Source organism: Staurois parvus, unplaced genomic scaffold (genome assembly GCF_062004578.1).
Source record: "Staurois parvus isolate SC_StPar_1 unplaced genomic scaffold, SC_StPar_1.0 ptg000248l, whole genome shotgun sequence".
Taxonomy (NCBI): Eukaryota; Metazoa; Chordata; class Amphibia; order Anura; family Ranidae; genus Staurois; species Staurois parvus.
In genome coordinates this window covers 1,330,966-1,348,757 of record NW_028318044.1, presented here as the reverse complement: position 1 = coordinate 1,348,757, position 17,792 = coordinate 1,330,966, and positions in this window count along the sequence as shown.

Genomic DNA, 17,792 nt, shown 5'->3' with positions numbered 1-17,792 from the left:
CTCAAATTAAACCTGAGAGTGTGCACGTTCAGCCCATATTATTATATAACTATGTTTTGGTAAATACCTGAAAAAAACTAAGATTGTGCCTGTGTCCAAATATATATGGACCTAACTGTATCTTCTGAGCTAGCCTCCCAGGAATTGGCTGGGTTGGATAAATATTCATAACTCCAGAGGTTGATCCTCCCACACTATTTCCACCTTCAGGCAGGAGTAAACAGCCACCGGGTTTAGGACGAACCTGCAGACTCCTGACAAATAGATATCAGCTCAGCTGGAAGTGGCGACAGCTCAGACCCAGTTCGCTAATTTTTCCCGCCCATGGGGCAGGGGCACTACAGCTGCTTCTGTAGCTCTTTCCTACTCTAAGGGTGCTTTCCCACTATCCCCGCTGAATTTTGGTCGCAGTGCAGGTATAGCGCAGTGTACCCACGATTTTCGTGTGAGCAGGGGCGGACTGACCGTTTGGAAACTCGGGCACTGCCCGAGGGCCTGGGGTCAGTAGGGAGCAGGGGCGGACTGACCATTTAGAAACTCGGGCACCGCCCGGGGTCAGTAGGGGGCCCCATGAGATGCCCCTGGTACCTTTATCATAGGCTTTTTTGAGTTTGGGCAAGGACACGGGCCCCATGATCCCCTATTGCCCTGGGGCCCCATGAGTTGTCAGTCTGCCCCTGGTAGGGGGCCCCATAAGATGCCGCTGGTACCTTTTTCATAGGCTTTTTTGAGTTTGGGCAAGGACACAGGGGCCACATGATCCCCTATTGCCCGGGGGCCCCCATGAGTTGTCAGTCCGCCCCTGCGTGTGCGTTAGCTGCGCTTTCCTGTTGACTTCTATTATATCCCACGGTTTCGGTGCGCTTTCAGAAAATGCACCAATACCGCGGGACATAATAGAAGTCTATGGGAAAGCATAGCTAATCTGAACGAAAACTGCAGGCACACTGCGCTGTGGCCAAAATGCAGTGAATTGGTGTGAAGCCGTCCTAAGGCCAGATTCACATTTCTTGTAGAGGGAACGTACATTCCTGTTGGCGCTTTTTTTTTCTTCCATTTATCGCACATTGGGCTGCCCTGGGCATGACAAATGCACCAAAGATGCTCCCAAACTATTTTTGCAAGTTGAGCTATGTCTAATTTGCGATGCGTGTTTGAGTGACACACTCAGAAAACGTGAAGGTGTAAATACAGCCTGAACTTTGCACATTCAGGAAATGTGAAGGTGGCAAGAGGCCAATACCAGGTCAATTTTAGGTACTTAGGCTAGGTTCACATCTACAGTATGTGTGTTAGGAATGGCTGCTAAGTTGTATGTCTTCCTGACACACATAGAAACGTATTGGTGGTGCCCAGGGCCGGGACAAGCGGTGGGCAGGAGGGGCAGCTGCCCTTCGCACTGTGGTATCTTGTGAGGTGGGGAGGCACCACGAGGAGATTGGGGGGGGGGGCAGGGATTTGTGTTGGGAGGGGGAATTTGGGGGGAAGGTGTGCAAGTGTGGTGATTTGGGGGGATTTGTGTTGGGAAGGGGGAAGAGGATCTGTAATGAACCGTCTAGCTGCCCCTCTAGTGACCCAGGGCACAGGTTCCCCCAGAGCGTGGAGTCTAAGTCCCGGATCACTTGTTCACCAGGGCCCTTGATGGTGGGGATGGACTTGGAGTAAACCGAGACCAGGTCGCGGCTCCAGAGTACACCTACCCGTGGTAGAGGAGTCTGCCAGGGGCTCCTGCAGGAATAGTCTGATGGGAAGAGGTGGATATGCCCAGGCCAGGTGGATGGATGGATGAGCGAGAGCGAGGTCAGACAAGCCGAGTCGGTAGCCGTGGGAGCAGCGTGGTACAAAGCAGCGGGCAGAGAATGGTCGGGTCACACGCCAGGTCAGCAACAGAAGGTCAGATCCATAAAGGGGCATCCAGGAGAGAGGTCAGGCAAGCCAAGGGTCAGGGCAGGAGAGAACAGCATGTCAGTCAATCCAGGTCAGCAGCAGTAATCAGAAAACACAGGTACAGGATCAGGATACAGGAAAGACCATTCGGCAATTCCTGTCAGCGCAGGGCGGATTTAAATATCGCGCCCTGCGCTGTCATTGGTGCCAGGCGCGCACTCGCGGCTCCGAGTACGAATGCGCGGACTTCGTCTCAGCCGCGGCCGTCCAGGACCTAGTGCCCGTACACTAGCGTGAACGGGCACATTGCGCCTGAGCCGAGCCGCGGATCGTGGCGGACCCTGACAGGATCTGAGCTAGAAGGGAGGATTTAAGGGGTTTGTGCTAGAAAAGGTGTGATGTGGTAGGGAGGCGGAAGGGATTTGTGCTAGGAGGGAACATTTTTTGGGGGGGATTTGAACTAGTTGGGATAATTGTTGGTATTTGTGCTAGGAGGGCACCTGCTAGAAGAATGTCTTGCTGAACAGGGTGGAAAGGCTGGCGGTCAATGACTCCCCCTTGCCTCTTTCCTCTCAAGCACTGTGGCCTGGTCCAGTACTCCGGCAGTCGGCATGACTCTCTCCTCACTCCTGCTCTCCAGCTCTTCCTCCACTCATTTCCTGTTCAATTTCTCGGGCTTCTGTATATAAATTCCCCAGCCAATACTCCAGCTCCTCTGAGAAATATAGTCCTCTGATACACTGCTCCAGGGGCAGACTGACCATTCGAGCACTTGGGCGCTGCCTGAGGGCCCGGGGTCTGTAGGGAGTCCCATGAAATGCCCCTGGTACCTTTGTTATAGGCATTTTTGAGTGTGGGCAAGGACACAGGGGCCCCATGATCCCCTATTGCCCTGGGGCCCCATGAGTTGTCAGTCCGCCCCTGCACTGCTCCCCAACAAAGTCCTGCGGTTCTGCATACAAGCGGCTGTTCTACAGGGTGCGAGTGCCACTGCGTTGCAGGACACTGCCATCTTCTGTTCCTCTTAACATCCTGCAACTTGCATTATAGCAGGGTGTTACAAAAACAATTAACGAAATACTAACATAGTTATACTGGAACCCAGCTAAAATAACAATAATAAAAATTTTAAAAAAGCAACAATAAAAAAAATTCCTTCCATAATAACCCTTGCACACTGTATGAGCGTCAGACATTCCTAACAGAAAAATGTGAGGATGAGCTGTTCATCACTTGCGCGTATTTGCAATTATTTGTGAGTATGTACACACAAGAAGGAAATGTAGCATTTGCACTTTCTTTTTTCGTATTTGCCAATATAAATGCATAAATACTGACCGACAACTCAGATATCTGTAGATTTTCTTTTTTTACCGATCAATACACAGAGCATGTTTACTGATCTGTGTGTACAGGCACATTGAAAACAATGGGCTGCATTTAGATCTGTTAACAAAATGCCTGTATGTCTGGAAACTGAGTGTTTTCAGGCAGCAGTGTGCAAGAGGCCTAATAAGGGCACACTGACCACCAATGTAAAGGAGAACTACACTAACCACCGCTGTAATGGGGGCACACTGACCACCGTAATGCCACGCTTGCTTCTTGTTCGCCCAGTAGAACCAGGTTCTTTCTGGATGGGCCTTTGATGAAGGAGACATTAGTCTGTTGTGTGTTCCAAACTTTACTTGATAACTTCATGGAAGTAACTTTCTAGTATATGCCATAGACATTATGGCCATTCCAAAGTACTGGCAGTTCCACAGCACTTTCTTTATCAAAAGTCCAATCCTTCTTAGCAAGATTCCTCCTTTAGGGGCTACAGGACCTTTCCAGGTTCTCCCCAGCCATTGCATACCCTCCATTGTTGAGGCTGTATAATAGGCATGTAGGAGGTTCTCCCCAGCCATTGCATACCCTCCATTGGTGAGGCTGTATAATAGGCATGTAGGCCCTGACATGTCCCATGGGGGCCAGCTGAGGCACTCCTCCCACTGGTGAGACTACATATTAAGCATGTAGGCCCTGACTAGTCCCATGGGGGCAAGCTGAGAAATACCTCCTATTGGTGAGGCTACATAATAAGCATGTAGGTCTTGACCAGTCCCATGGCGGCCACCTGGGGCATACCTCCCACTGGTAAGGCTACATAATGAGCATGTAGGCCCCAACTAGTCCCATGGAGACCAACACTGACCAAAGCTGCTTCTTCTCCCATTGCTACTGCTCACCCTGCACCTGGATGCCCACACCACTATCATATAAATATCCAACAGGGGCACCACCTACTTGCCAAGTAAGGAAGTGCACTGCTTCCCTCCTATACAATGTTAGTGAAATTAGGCCACATTATTATTTTCCTCAGATTGCACAAGGGTGCTCAGGGTCTTTTACAAGCCTAGTTACATCGCTGAAGGAAAATAAAAGGTATTTGTTCTACATATGATTGGATGATTGAAGTGAACAGAAATTCAAGAGTAACTTCGCTCTGCCAAACCTCACTCTCCCTCCCCCCCCCCCAAGAAAAAAAAATCCCTTGTCACTGTCTCAAAATACAAGACAATATACTTACTAGACTATGGATTTCAGTGTTGTCTTGCTTGACAGTAGAGTACCCTCTTTGCCGTTCCTCTCCAGAGCTGCCATCTTTAGCGGAGGTCCAGCACTTGCACAGTTATGCCAGGTCTACAAAACCTGGTGGAGACCTTGCACCGCGCCTGTGCATGCACCTAATCCTCTTAACATGTTTAGACACACTGTGGGGTGTCGCGTACCTGGTTGGAGGCCGACGTGACGAGAGAACTTCCCTTGTGTCTGAGTTCAGAACATCCCTGAAGGTAAGAACAAGGAGTGCAAGTCCCAAAGAAGCATGGGTGCCTTTTAGGTAGCTCTGATGGTGGTTGCTGGCAGTGGGATCCACTGGGTAGCTGTCAGCTGGTCTGTCAATACTGATGGCAGGACCTCTGTTGTCCTTAGAAATGCAGCAGGACTAAGGTAGCGGCCACAAGCCAGTTGACCTCTGAGGTGGAAGCGTGGTCAGACTGGCAGGACCGAACAAAAGATACATAGAATGGAAGCCAAGGTCATACTTGGAGAGGTAAGCCAAAGAATGGGCAGAAGTGTGGTTAGGAAAAATAGCCAAGGTCATACACAAGAATCCAAGGGAGCAGGCAAAAGTGTAGTCAGGTGACAGAGTCATTCAAGGTTGAGCAGAAGAGGCAGAGTCCTTAGAGCAAGTGGGGTCAAATCAGGCAGCAGGAATGTCCAGCAGGGACAAGCCAGGTCGGTAACAGAAGGTACAAGGAATACAGGATACACAGGAGCAAGGAATACTGCTAGCTGAAGTTCACCCAGTAAACTCTGCAGTCACTGTCCTTATAGAGGATGTTTGTGTGGATGTGCGCATTTCTGCGCAAACTAGCGTGGTCATGTATAGCATTGGCAACTACGCCAGGTCTTTTCCTCAGCATATGGCTCTGTTTGTTCTGCTGACTTCTTCTTGGCACATGCCTGTTACGCTCTGCAGGGTGCCCTGACAGCGGGGTCCAAATCTCTAGCAAAGACCATGCGGCACATGTGCGGCTTTTCGCAAAGTGCTCTTGGAACATCTATGTCATACATAAGGCTGCTTTCACAATAATGCACTGCAGTTTACCGGCACCATGCTCCTGTCCTGCAAGTTAGCTGCGTTTTGTCATAGACTTCCATTATATCTTGAAGGTATAGTGCACTTTCAGAAATCTATGGCTCACTGCAATTAACCCACAGGACACCCAAAGGTGTACTATGCTGCACCCGCAGATAGGTGTAGCACTACCCCCCTAGGAGTTGCAGTAATTTTAGGTCCCTGTATAGCCCTGCACAGCCAGCCAACATGCACTTCCACTTGGGTTTTATTAGCGGAATTTCAGCTTGGATGAGGTAAGGGGTGTATGGGACGCCCGAGGGAAGTGAGAACCGAGGACAACTTCTTGGAACTATTTACTCTTTACAGCAAAACAGTCTCTTTTGGAGAGCCAGCCAGCATCTCATGTAGTACCACCCCGGACCCCAAATTAATCCTCTTCTTTACTCAGCTGTCTGGAGGAATCCTTGAACAGGGGATCCAATGTCTGCCACAAATTTAGTGAAACAGGCCTGGGTGGCAGGCTAATCCAGCTTTCCAATAGAGTGCCTAATTCCCCTCTCTGGCCCAAGGGGTGCAGGATTAATCACTCAGTCCTTCTCCTGTGTTACTGGTGGGTTGGTAGCTGCTACCAGGCCTTCTAGCTGGGCTATTCCTTCCCTGCTACAGAGTAGGTCCTTGCTTTGGGGGCCTGAGTTTTCCTCCTTCCAAGCTCCACTTCCTGTAAATGAGCCTCTCTCCATCTGGGCCCCCTCCCAGTCTCGTATCTTCAGCCTCACATCCTCTCTATCTTCCACCCGACCTCTGCTCCAACTCTCCTGCTGCTGAGCAGTCTCCCTTAATCTTAAAGGTGACCTGGCCCCTTGGCAAGCCTCCTATTGGTATTGGCCAGGATCCTACAAGAGTACAGACCAGCCACTCCTCAGATCCACCCACTTCTTCTAGACCTTTCTCCAAAGTTCTAGAGCAGGGGGAAATTTCAGAGGGTTGTTCTGCAGAGTTTCTAAGCTCTGACCATAATCTGACCCCTGCTAGCTATCACACCCAGGCTGCTACTCAGGCCTCCTTGCTAACAATTGGAGTCTAGCTCCCCCAGCTAACTAAGAGGGTGCTACATACAGTAGGTGCTAATATGCCCATTGTACAAGCACAGTGTATGTGTTGTTCAATACACTGACCTTATTCTCCTCTTTCAGCTTCCGCTGGCATTACTCTCCAGGCTACTAGTAAGGTTCCAGGTGAAGTGCACTTGGTATCACTCCACCTGGGAGAGGAGCTGGTGCTACAGAGAAAGCATCAGCTTATGCAGCTCCTGCTCCCTCCATGACCACTTGCTTCCTCCTCTGCCAGCGTTGGCCTGACGCTCTCTGATGCTCTGGGATGGCAGGTCAACAAGCCAAAACTGCAATTAACAAGTTGCTGACCCTGGGCATTTTCTTCCCTAGTTGGAGGTCAAGAGCCACATCAGAGGATTCCGAGGGCCACAGGCTGAGCACCCTTGGGGTAGAGGAAAGCATTTTATGGACCACAAATTGCCAAATATGACACAAGGGATGCCCAAGACACCGCCCAAATTTATGTACACTGCTCAAAAAATTAAAGGAACACTTTAAAAACACATCAGATCTCAATGGGGAAAAATATCATGCTGGATACCTATACTGATAAGGACGGGGTAATGTGTTAGGAATGTAAGAATGCCCCATCGTTTGATGGAAATCAAATTATCAACCTACAGAGGACTGAATTCAAAGACACCCTGAAAATCAAAGTGAAAAAATGATGCAGCAGGCGAGTCCATTTTGCTGAAATTTCATTGCAACAACTCAGAATGGTACTCAGTAGCTTGTACAGTCCCCACGTGCTTGTATGCATGCTTGACAATGTCAGGGCATGCTCCTAATGAGATGACGGATGGTCTCCTGGGGTATTTCCGCATCACTGAGCTCCTGGACAGTCTGACCTGCAACATTCAGATGGACCGAAACATGATATCCCAGAGGTGTTCTATTGGATTTAGGTCAGGCAAGCATGGGGGCCATTCAATGGTATCAGTTCCTTCATCCTCCAGGAACTGCCTGTATACTCTCCCCACTTGAGGCCGGGCATTGTCATGCACCAGGAGGAACCCAGGACCCACTGCACCAGTGTAGGGTCAGAATATGGGTCCCAGGATTTCATCCCAAAACCTAATGGCAGTCAATGTGCCATTGTCTAGCCTGCAGAGGTCTGTACGTCCCTCCATGGATATGCCTCCCCAGGCCATCACTGACCCACCACCAAAACGGTCATGATGAACAATGTTACAGGCAGCATAACATTCTCCACGGCTTCTCCAGACCCTTTCATGTCTGTCACATGTGCTCAGGGTGAACCTGCTCTCATCTGTGAAAAGCACAGGGCATCAGTCGTGGACCTGCCAATTCTGGTGTTCAATGGAAAATGCCAATCGAGCTCTATGGTGCCGGGCAGTGAGCACAGGGCCCACTAGAGGATGTCGGACCCTCAGGCCACCCTCATGAAGTCTTTTTCTGATTGTTTGCTCAAAGACATTCACACCAGTGGCCTGCTGGAGGTCATTTTGTAGGGCTCTGGCAGTGCTCATCCTGTTCCTCTTTGCACAAAGGAGCAGATACGGCCCTGCTGATGGGTTAAGGACCTTCAAGGGCCCTGTCCAGCTCTCCTAGAGTAACTGCCTGTCTCCTGGAATCTCCTCAATGCTCTTGAGACTGTGCTGGGAGATACAGCAAACTTTGTGGCAATGGCATGTATTGATGTGCCATCCTGGAGGAGTTGGAATGCCTGTGCAACCTCTGTAGGGTCCAGGTATCTCCTCATGCTACCTGTAGTGACATGGACCCTAGAAAAATTCAAAACTAGTGAAAAATAGTCAGAAAATATGAGGGGAAAAAAAAATTTCAGTGGCCTCCACCTGTAAAACCATTCCTGTTTTCGGGAGCATCTCATTGTTGCCCATCTATTGCACCTGTTGTTAATTTCATTAACACCAAAGCAGCTGAAACTGATTAACAACCCCCTCTGCTACTTACCTGACCAGATCAATATCCCAGGAGTTTCATTGACTTGATGCTAAACTCTGATTACAAAGTGTTCCTTTATGTTTTTTTGGAGCAGTATATAATCAAGAAAAAGAAAGAAAAGGACCCTTCATCATGCTCAGGCGTGTGTGGAGTGAAAATCAAAATATGTAGTCTAGGTGGCACAATATATCCATAAATCTTGTCAATCCATTGCCCACCGGAGAGCTCTTCAGTGATCTCCTCTATTTTATGGAAATGTTAGTTCATCTGGAGGATATTGTAGAGATGATGCCCTGTATTCATAAGTTTTAATGATTGATCCATTTTGGACACATACTGGACAGTGCTGTTCTGGAGGGGACCTGAGATGTGTAAGTGCCACCATTGAGGGGATTTCTTACGGATATCATCCAGTGATGAGTTACTGCCTGTGAAGGATCCTGGTGTGTTCCTGAAAGTGCGCTGGCCCAGTGGGTCACAGTAAGGAGGCGAGGGGGCAATTTAGCCATTTGAGGATTTCACCATTGGTGTGAACACACATTCACCTCATCACCTGCATGAATCTGTTTCACTGGATCACGTCTTGCTATTTACACGATATTTTTTGGACTTTTTATGTGCATTTTATATTTGACATATATTTCACTTTATTTATATTGGTGCATTGTGTTTGTTTATATTTACTTCTTTGATTGAGTTTTTATATTTATTTTCTGAATATTTAAGCACTTGTCACTTTGATTAGGTTAATGATCCCCTTTTTTGGGGATTCAAGGTTGATTGCACTAGTCTTTGTTTTTTATGTATTGATCCCATTTTAGGGATTTGGGGGGATTGTTGTTGGTTTTCACCACACGGGGTCCAAATTGGGACCATTTTTGCTATTTCACGTTTTCATGTCATGTGTATGTGTGTCACAATTAGATCCTGATTGGATCAGATCACTTTGGATTTGGTAATTTATTTATTATTTCATTTTTTATGATATATGTATGTTTATTTATTTGTGATTAGCGCTACATCAATTTATTTATACATAATGGTATAGAACTTCCTGTTCTTTCTATTTATTGATGTGCAAGAGTCTTGCGGTGTGTTTACCAGGACCCATAGGGGCTGATTTACTAAAACTGGAGTGTGACGGGAGTGACTTTTGGGGGTGGGGGGACCTCTGTATCATCTCCCCAAATCATTATGTTTAACCCACCCTGTGCCTGTTTAAGGGTACAGGGTGTACATGTGAATGTCCCAGTCCTGTGTATAGTGTGTGTTCCTTTGTTCTCGGCCACATGGTTGCCCATTGTCTACTGCCATGTGGCTATTCCTTTGTTCTATTGTGTCTTGCTGGCCAGCAAACTATTATGGGATGTACTGTTTGTGTATTGGTGTGGGGGTTGGTCAATGTCCTTTGCCATGTGCTTCATCCCATTGTTCTGTGTCTTGGTTGGATGGGGAGGGGTGATGAGGTGTTTCCTGCAGCCTCCCACTGATGGGTGGGCTGATGATGTATTTCCTGTTCCTGGTTGTGTTTCCCCACCCTGTGTATATATCCTGTGTTTTGTGTTAAAATAAATGGTGTTGGCTTCCTGTTTTAAGAAGAGCTGGGTGCTGTCTATTTTCCTGAGGGATTTCAAGGGTGTGGATGGTGTTCGGACAGGGGAAGCTGCGGTATAACGGAATATACCCAAGTGCGGTTGGGTACCGGTTCCGTTACATGGAGCGTGCAAAATCTGGTGCAGCTGTGCATGGCAGCCAATCATCTTCTAACTTCAGCTTGTTCAATTAAGCTTTGACAATAAAACCTGGAAGCTGATTGGTTTCTATACAGAGTTGCACCAGATTCTGCACTCTCCAGTTTTAGTAAATCAACCCCACTATGTTATCCTGGTCTAGGTTTGGATTTTGGAAGCACAAAAAACTTTTTTAATACATTTTTTTCAGCAACTGTATAACAGGGAGGGGTAAGGGGGCAGGAGAGGGAACCTTCGTAAAGTAGAGTTCCACTTAAACCTTATTTACTAAGCTTAGGGCCATTCACCTTCCTTAGTGGCCAGTCTCCATTCCTTTGGTAAATCAACCCCAATGCCTTCAGCACTTTCTTAGCACCTTACCCCAAACAAGCCTGCAGATCAGGAATGCTGACTTATTTCTGAGCTCCCTTCCTGCATTCCTGCTTAGAAATAGATGGAGCTATTCAATTTGAATGACAGCCAGTCAACTCATATTTTCAGAAAGGGAAAATTAAAGTGGTATTAAGTCCTAAAACACTAATTTAATATATTTCAGCTTACCAATCCTTAAAGTGGAGTCCCGGCCCCCACCACCTCCCAAAAAAAAAAATTACTGTATTTGTAGCTGTTGACTTTTATTATTAGGGAACTTACCTGTCCAGGAGGTCCAATGGTTTCCTCATCCTGAGCTGATTCTTCAATCGGCTGTTGGGTGCTGGCTCCGCCATCTTGACTAAGAAAAACCATCAGTGAAGCCTTCACTGCCCGTTTCCTACTGTGCATGTGCACTGCGCTTTGTGAATGGGCCACAGTCCTCTGGGACCTTGGAAGTGTCCCAGAGGGCTGTGGGGGGAGGGGGGGAACTTTCAGCTCAGTTTACCATGGCAAACTGAGCCGGAAGTGAGAACGGGTACCTGTCAAAACCAGATTCCCCCTCCCCAAAAGATGACAAATGTGGCAGTGGGGGGGGGGAGAGAGGCTTTTGGGTGGAACTCCGCTTTAAGGGCTCATTCACACCATGGTGCAGAGAGGTCAGTTTTTCTGCACGCTTTCTGCAATAGAACAAGAAAATCAATTGTCCATGTGCCCTGATCACACCACAAAACTAATATCACGTGCAGATTTTTTCTGCTCAGGAATCTGCAACATGTATAAAACTCATTGGACTGCATGTGAAAACTGATGTCTCTGCACATCACTTTCTATCAGTTTTCATGTTTGTATGGTGTGAACAAGCCCTAAATGTGGCGGTTGCATTTGCTGTTTTAGGCTCTTCTTCCTTTATTTTCACCTGCTGATCCAGCCAGGAAGATTGCTGTTTTGCAACTTCCTTTAACAGACCAAGCTGTCCAACAAAAATGTCAGTTACAGGGATGAGACAAACCATTTAACACTGACAGGGGTACCTAAAATGGTGAGCTTTTGGTTATTTGTAACTGCTTACCTAGTGTTTGCTAGAGTTCAGCTTTATTTTTTTAGTCAAGGCCATCTAAAGCTGCCAGTCTAATGTAGCACTACCCCCTTAGAGGTTGCTGATGAATTGGGTCCCCCTAAAGTCCTTTACAGCCGGGCAGTCTACATTCTTCACACAGGCTTGCATCCAGAGTCAGAAATCAGTCCTTGAGCTTTTGTTTTGTTGTTTTATTGAGGGTATTTAGAACTGGGATAGGGTAAAGGGGGTATAGGATGCCGAAAGGAACCAACAGATGAGGACAAACTTCCTGGAACTATTCACAAGTGTCTTCTCTTTTCAAACACAGCCTCTGTTGGAGAGCTAGCCAGCATCTCCACAATGTACCACCTCAAACCCTTGATGAAATTCTCTTATTCACCCAGCAATCTGGAGATTTTCCTGAGCCACGGATCTGGTTTCTGTCCCATTAGAGAGGTGAACAGTCGTTAGTAGGGACTAGTCTGGTTTCCCACCAGAGTGCTCCTTCCCCTATCCGCCCAGGCGGTGCAGGAGTACTCACTCAGATCCTCTCTTGAACGCATGTGGGTTGGCTGCTGCTACCAGGCCTATCAGCTGAGCTGCTTCTTCCTTGCCATGCAGGTGGTCCTCTCTCAGGGGGCCAGAGTTCCAAGCTTTCTGCCTTTCCAGCTCCAGGCTTGCAGGCAGGCCCCATCACAAAAGGCCTCCTGGCTGCCTTTCTCAACCCACATCTTCCTCTCAACTCTCCACACTCCTCCCTCCTGCTGCAGGCTCCAACAATTTTAAGGGAGTCCCAGCCCCTTGCCAAGCCCCCTGCAATATTTTTTGCGATTTCAGGTGCGAATTGCATAGACATCTGTGCGTGAAGTCACACAGATGTCTGCCAAGACCCACCTTTTTTTTTATTATTATTATTATGATTATTCAGGATTTATATAGCGCCAACAGTTTGCTCAGCGCTTTACAATATAACAGGAGACAATACAGCAGCAATACAGTTCAATACAAGAGGGATAGGAGGGCCTGATCCTTGGAGCTTACAATCTAGGAGGGGGGGGCTAGTAGTACAAAAGGTAGTAACTGTGGGGGATGGACTGGTTGGAAGAATAGAAGATTCCATTATTAGCTGAGGGCAGGATAGGCTTCCTGGAGAGAGAGGTTTTCAGAGATCGTCTAAAAGTGAGCAGAATAAGCGATAGTCTGATAAATTTGGGTAGAGAGTTCCAGAGGATGGGGGAAGCTCTGGAGAAGTCCTGGAGATGAGCATGGGAGGAGGAGACAAGGGAGCTAGAGAGTAGGAGGTCGTGCGAGGAGCGGAGAGTACAGTTTGGGTGATATTTGGAGACAAGATTGGTGATGTAATTTGGGGCAGAGTTATAAATGGCTTTATATGTGATTGTTAATGTTTTGAATTGTATCCTGAAGTCGCACTGACATGTGGCTTTAAAATTGTGCGACTACAAGTGAAGTTGCATGGTTTCAAAGTCGGATACGGTGTGGACTAGGGCTAAAAGCACCCTTTGTACCTTATATTTCATTTGTCACAGGTTTCCTAGAATGAAAAAAGCACTGAAGAGTTACAGCCCTCCATAAATTAGCTGCAATTGATATTAAGATAAAAAGAAACTAGCAAACAATAAAAAAAGAAAACTAGGAATGTTAATGGTGCCTTATAAAGAGTATTTGAAAACATTGTGTTTAGCTTACTTAGCAGAATAATGGTTATTGCCCTAATTAAATGAAAAGAAAGTCAGAAAATTTATTGAATTTATAGAGTGTAAATCTGTGGCGGTAACATGCTTGTTTAACTGAATGTGTGGCATGCAGAATTCGATCCAACGCACCAGTGAATTATCAAGCTGTACACTAGAACATAAGGAGAATATTAAGATCGCATGCGATTCAGACCGACCCAAGGACATAACTCGCCTTGCCCTCCTGAGGATTTACCCCCCTTCATGACCAGGCCATTTCTTGCGTTACTTTAACTGACAATCACTCAAATTAAATTTACATCTTTTTTTTCCCACAAAGAATATTTCGTTGGTATTTGATCGCCTGTGCTTTTTTAATTTCTTGCGCTATGAAAAAAAACCCAACAGGGCTGGACAGGGCACCGAGCGGTACTTATATTTAATACATTATGCGCCCAGTGACAAATGCTCAGAACACAAGCCTGCACAAGTCTGCATTCTAGGCATTTGTCCCTGGGTGCATACTGCACTCAATGTAAGTACCGCTTGGAGCACCGTCCTGTCCCACTGCAGCAGCTGCTGGCCTTTCATTGAGTTGGACAGCCTGCCGGCAGCGGGACAGTACTCTGCACCTGTACCATCCTGGACCACATAAACCCAGGAGCCTCCCGGGAATTGGTAGCGGTGTCTACTTCAGTGGTTTCCAGCTTTCAGAGCCATTGGCCAGGTATGGCATATACATAGTTACATTGGTTCAAGCTGAGCCAATGTAACTATGTAATTAAATACCATGCATGGAATTATTCTTTAACCAGGGGCGGACTGACCATTTGGAAACTCGGGCACTGCCTGAGGGCCCGGGATCAGTAGGGGGCCCCATGAGATGCCCCTGGTACCTTTTTCATAGGCTTTTTTGAGTTTGGGCAAGGACACAGGGGCCCCATGATCCCCTATTGCCCGGGGGCCCCATGAGTTGCCAGTACGCCCCTGTCTTTAACCATTCCCTAATGTACAAAAAAAGATAAATTAAAAAGCGTACTCTCTAAAGACAAGGCACTTTGTACCCACTGATGGTGCCTTATCTTGTAAGTCTGTAATTTTAAATGTTTTGATAAATTCAGTTATTTTTGACATCCTGCTCCTGAGGGCATTGCATCTGTATGACAAAATGTGTTGGACGCGACTTCCAGTTATGTCATTTCCAGTCAGGTAGAACGCACTCTGGATCACCAGCAGCACTTCCTGGTTCACTTATATGAATGCCTAATATAATCATTTGTAAGTGCAATTGCATTATTTTTAAGCTTTTAATAAACAGTATTTTACTATACCTTCTCCTTTTTGATGTTCTCTTCTGCCAATACTGGGTGTTTCTTGGAAGGTTCTGGAGACAAGAAGAGTTGGTGGTCAGTAATACCTGAGGCTACATACAGTGCTGTGAAAAAAGTTTTTTCGTTTGCATATTTGTCACACTTAAATGATTCAGATCATAAAACAAATTTTAATATTACACAACGATAAACCGAGTAAATACAAAATGCAGTTTTTTAATAATGACTTTATTCATTAAGCAAAAAAAGCTGTCCAAACCTGCCTGGCCCTATGTGAAAAAGTAATTGCTATCCCCCCTTGCTAAATCATGAATGAACTGTAAAAGTAATCCCACCACCACCACTAAATCATGAACGATGTCAGGAATGGACTTGCCAGTGGTGGTGGGACTCACCTGCCTTGTGGGCTGCAGTACCAGGGCTGGCCAGCGGGTGCTCTCAGCAACCATCACCTGAGGCTGATTGCAGCAGGTGTATTTAAGGAATGGCCAGACCTGCAGTCAGGGCCTTGGTGTAATGTTTCCCATGAGCCCCTGTACCTGCATCCTGTCTGTTTCCTGCCTGATCCTGATTCTGCTTTATCCTAACTCTGCATGAACTCTGCCTGTCCTGACCTCGGCTATTTCTGACTACTCTTACGCCTGCTCCCTGTACCTTGCCTGCCCATTTGCTACCGACCCGGCCTGCCTGACTACGTTGATTTGTATATATGGTTATCTGTTGGAGTTTGGGTTGTTTGCACTGTGTTATGTTTACCTTGCACTGCGTTTGTGTTGTTTAGTCTTAATAAATTGTCTTATTTACACTATACCTGAAGCCTGCATTTCCCTGTGTCAGTCCACACATTTCTGGTCATACCCGGATCCCTAACAAATGAACTGTGATTAACCACATTTTTGGGAAAGCTGAGTTAAGTTTCATTTGCCACACCCAGACCTGATCACTGCCAGACCTGTTGAATCAAGAAATCACTTAAATAGAAGCTGTCTGACAAAGTGAAGCATGCTAAAATACCTCAAAAAGTAACACATCATGCTGTGATCTAAAGACATTCAAGAACAGATAAGAAACAAAGTAATTGACATGTACGTAATCAGTCTTGAAAGGGTTACAAAGTAATTTCTAAGGCTTTTAGACTCCAGTAAACCATGGTAAGAGCCATTATCCACACATGGAGAAAACTTGTAACAGTGGTGAACCTTCTCAGGAGTGGCCATCCTATAAAAATTACTCCAAGAGCTCGATGACAACTCATTCAGGAATCCATAAAAGAGCCCAGAACAACATCTAAAGAACTGTGGGCCTCAATTGCCTCAGTTAAGGTCAGTGTTCACGATTTAACAATCCGAAAGAGACCGGAAGTATGGAGAAACTAAGTTGCAAATTTTTGCAGACATAGCACAGGAGACACTTGCTAGAAGAAGATCTTTGAAACCATTGCTAGATTAAATTAATAATAAAAATATCCGTTATAATTGGGGATTCCCGGCATGTTTGATTGGGTGGAAGGACTGGAAATCGGCAAAACTGAGATTCCCAGAAGACTTAAATGACTTTTGTGAAAAATTAGAGTTACAGACTTTGGACATTACTGGGTGGTCTGCAGGGGGGAAAGAGAATATAAGATTAGAAGAGGGAAAAATGGCAAAGAGTCTCTAAAAAGAGATAGACAGATGGGGGTGACGTCTATGGAAGGGAGGTGAGAGAGGTGCGGGAGGTGGGGGACCCAAATATGGTGTTCCCTACCCCCCTTACCATCCATTTTTTTGTCTCTCTCTTCTCTCTCTGGTGCCCTACTCCTCCAATTCGTCATGTAATACTTCAGGGATAAAATTCCCCTCCTTCGAGGACAGGCTAAATGGGGCCCTTAGGTTTGGGAGAAAAAGTGTATTAGACAGGCTAGAAAACTGAAAAAAGAAGATTGAGCAGGTGGGGGAGGAAGATAGAGTACCATGGGAGGCCAAACATGCAGCCAAATTTCAGACGTAAACATGAGAGATCGGAGCCTCAAAGGGGATGCGTGCTCAGAGTCTTACCCAGAAGAAGGAATGAGCTGTGACTGTAGGTCACAATTGATTCAAGGACCAAAAATAGGTCTTTGGGGTTTTTGAAGGGGAGGAGAAGGAGAAGAGGGAGGGAAAGTTGAGAAGGAGGGGGGAAGGGAAAATAGGGAAGGTCTTCTTGCTCCAAATGGGAGGAAGAAATATGGTTAACTTTATGACATATAACGTAAATGGATTGAACACTCCAACAAAAAGACAAACAGTTTTAAGGGAAATATACCAACAATTTATTGAAGTGGTGTTTCTTCAAGAGACACTTATAGTATATCCCAGCATTCAAATGTTAAGCTATATTCTAAATCTCTACCAACCTGGTACTATGTGGACTCACCAATAAGATGGGCAAAGGGAGTGGTGATAGGTTTTGGAAATAATATAAAATTTACTTTGGATGAAAAGCTGGTAGATCCAGCAGGCTGATATATATTTTTAAGAGGAAACTTGCAAGGAAAAGTGTGTACATTAGCAAATATTTATTGCCCTAATAAAAACCTTATAGTCTATTTGGAAGGAATACTGGAAAAACTTATAGACTTTAAAAGGGGTAGTATGATTGTGGCAGGCGATTTAAATTTTTGCATAGACCTAGAGATGGATGCCTCATTGTGCACCCAGAGAGAGGGAGATAGGAGTCTAAAGAATATTAAAAAAAATGTTGCATCAATGTCAGCTAATGGACGCCTGGAGGATTGAACACCCAAGGGAAAGAAACTATACTTTCTTCTCTGCGGCGCATAGGATGTATTCAAGACTGGATTATATGTTGATTGAACATAGACTCCTGGAGTCTTTGGTGCAAACTAAGATGTAATATCTATATCGGATTATGCCCCTGTCACAATGAAACTACGGTTTGGAATTGAACAGAACAAAATAAATACGTGGCGATTAAACGAGACCATTTTACAAGACCCAAAAATAGAAATAAGAGTAAAGCAGGAAATAGTACAATATTTTACGTTAAACGAGTCCGGGGAGGTTTCTATTGC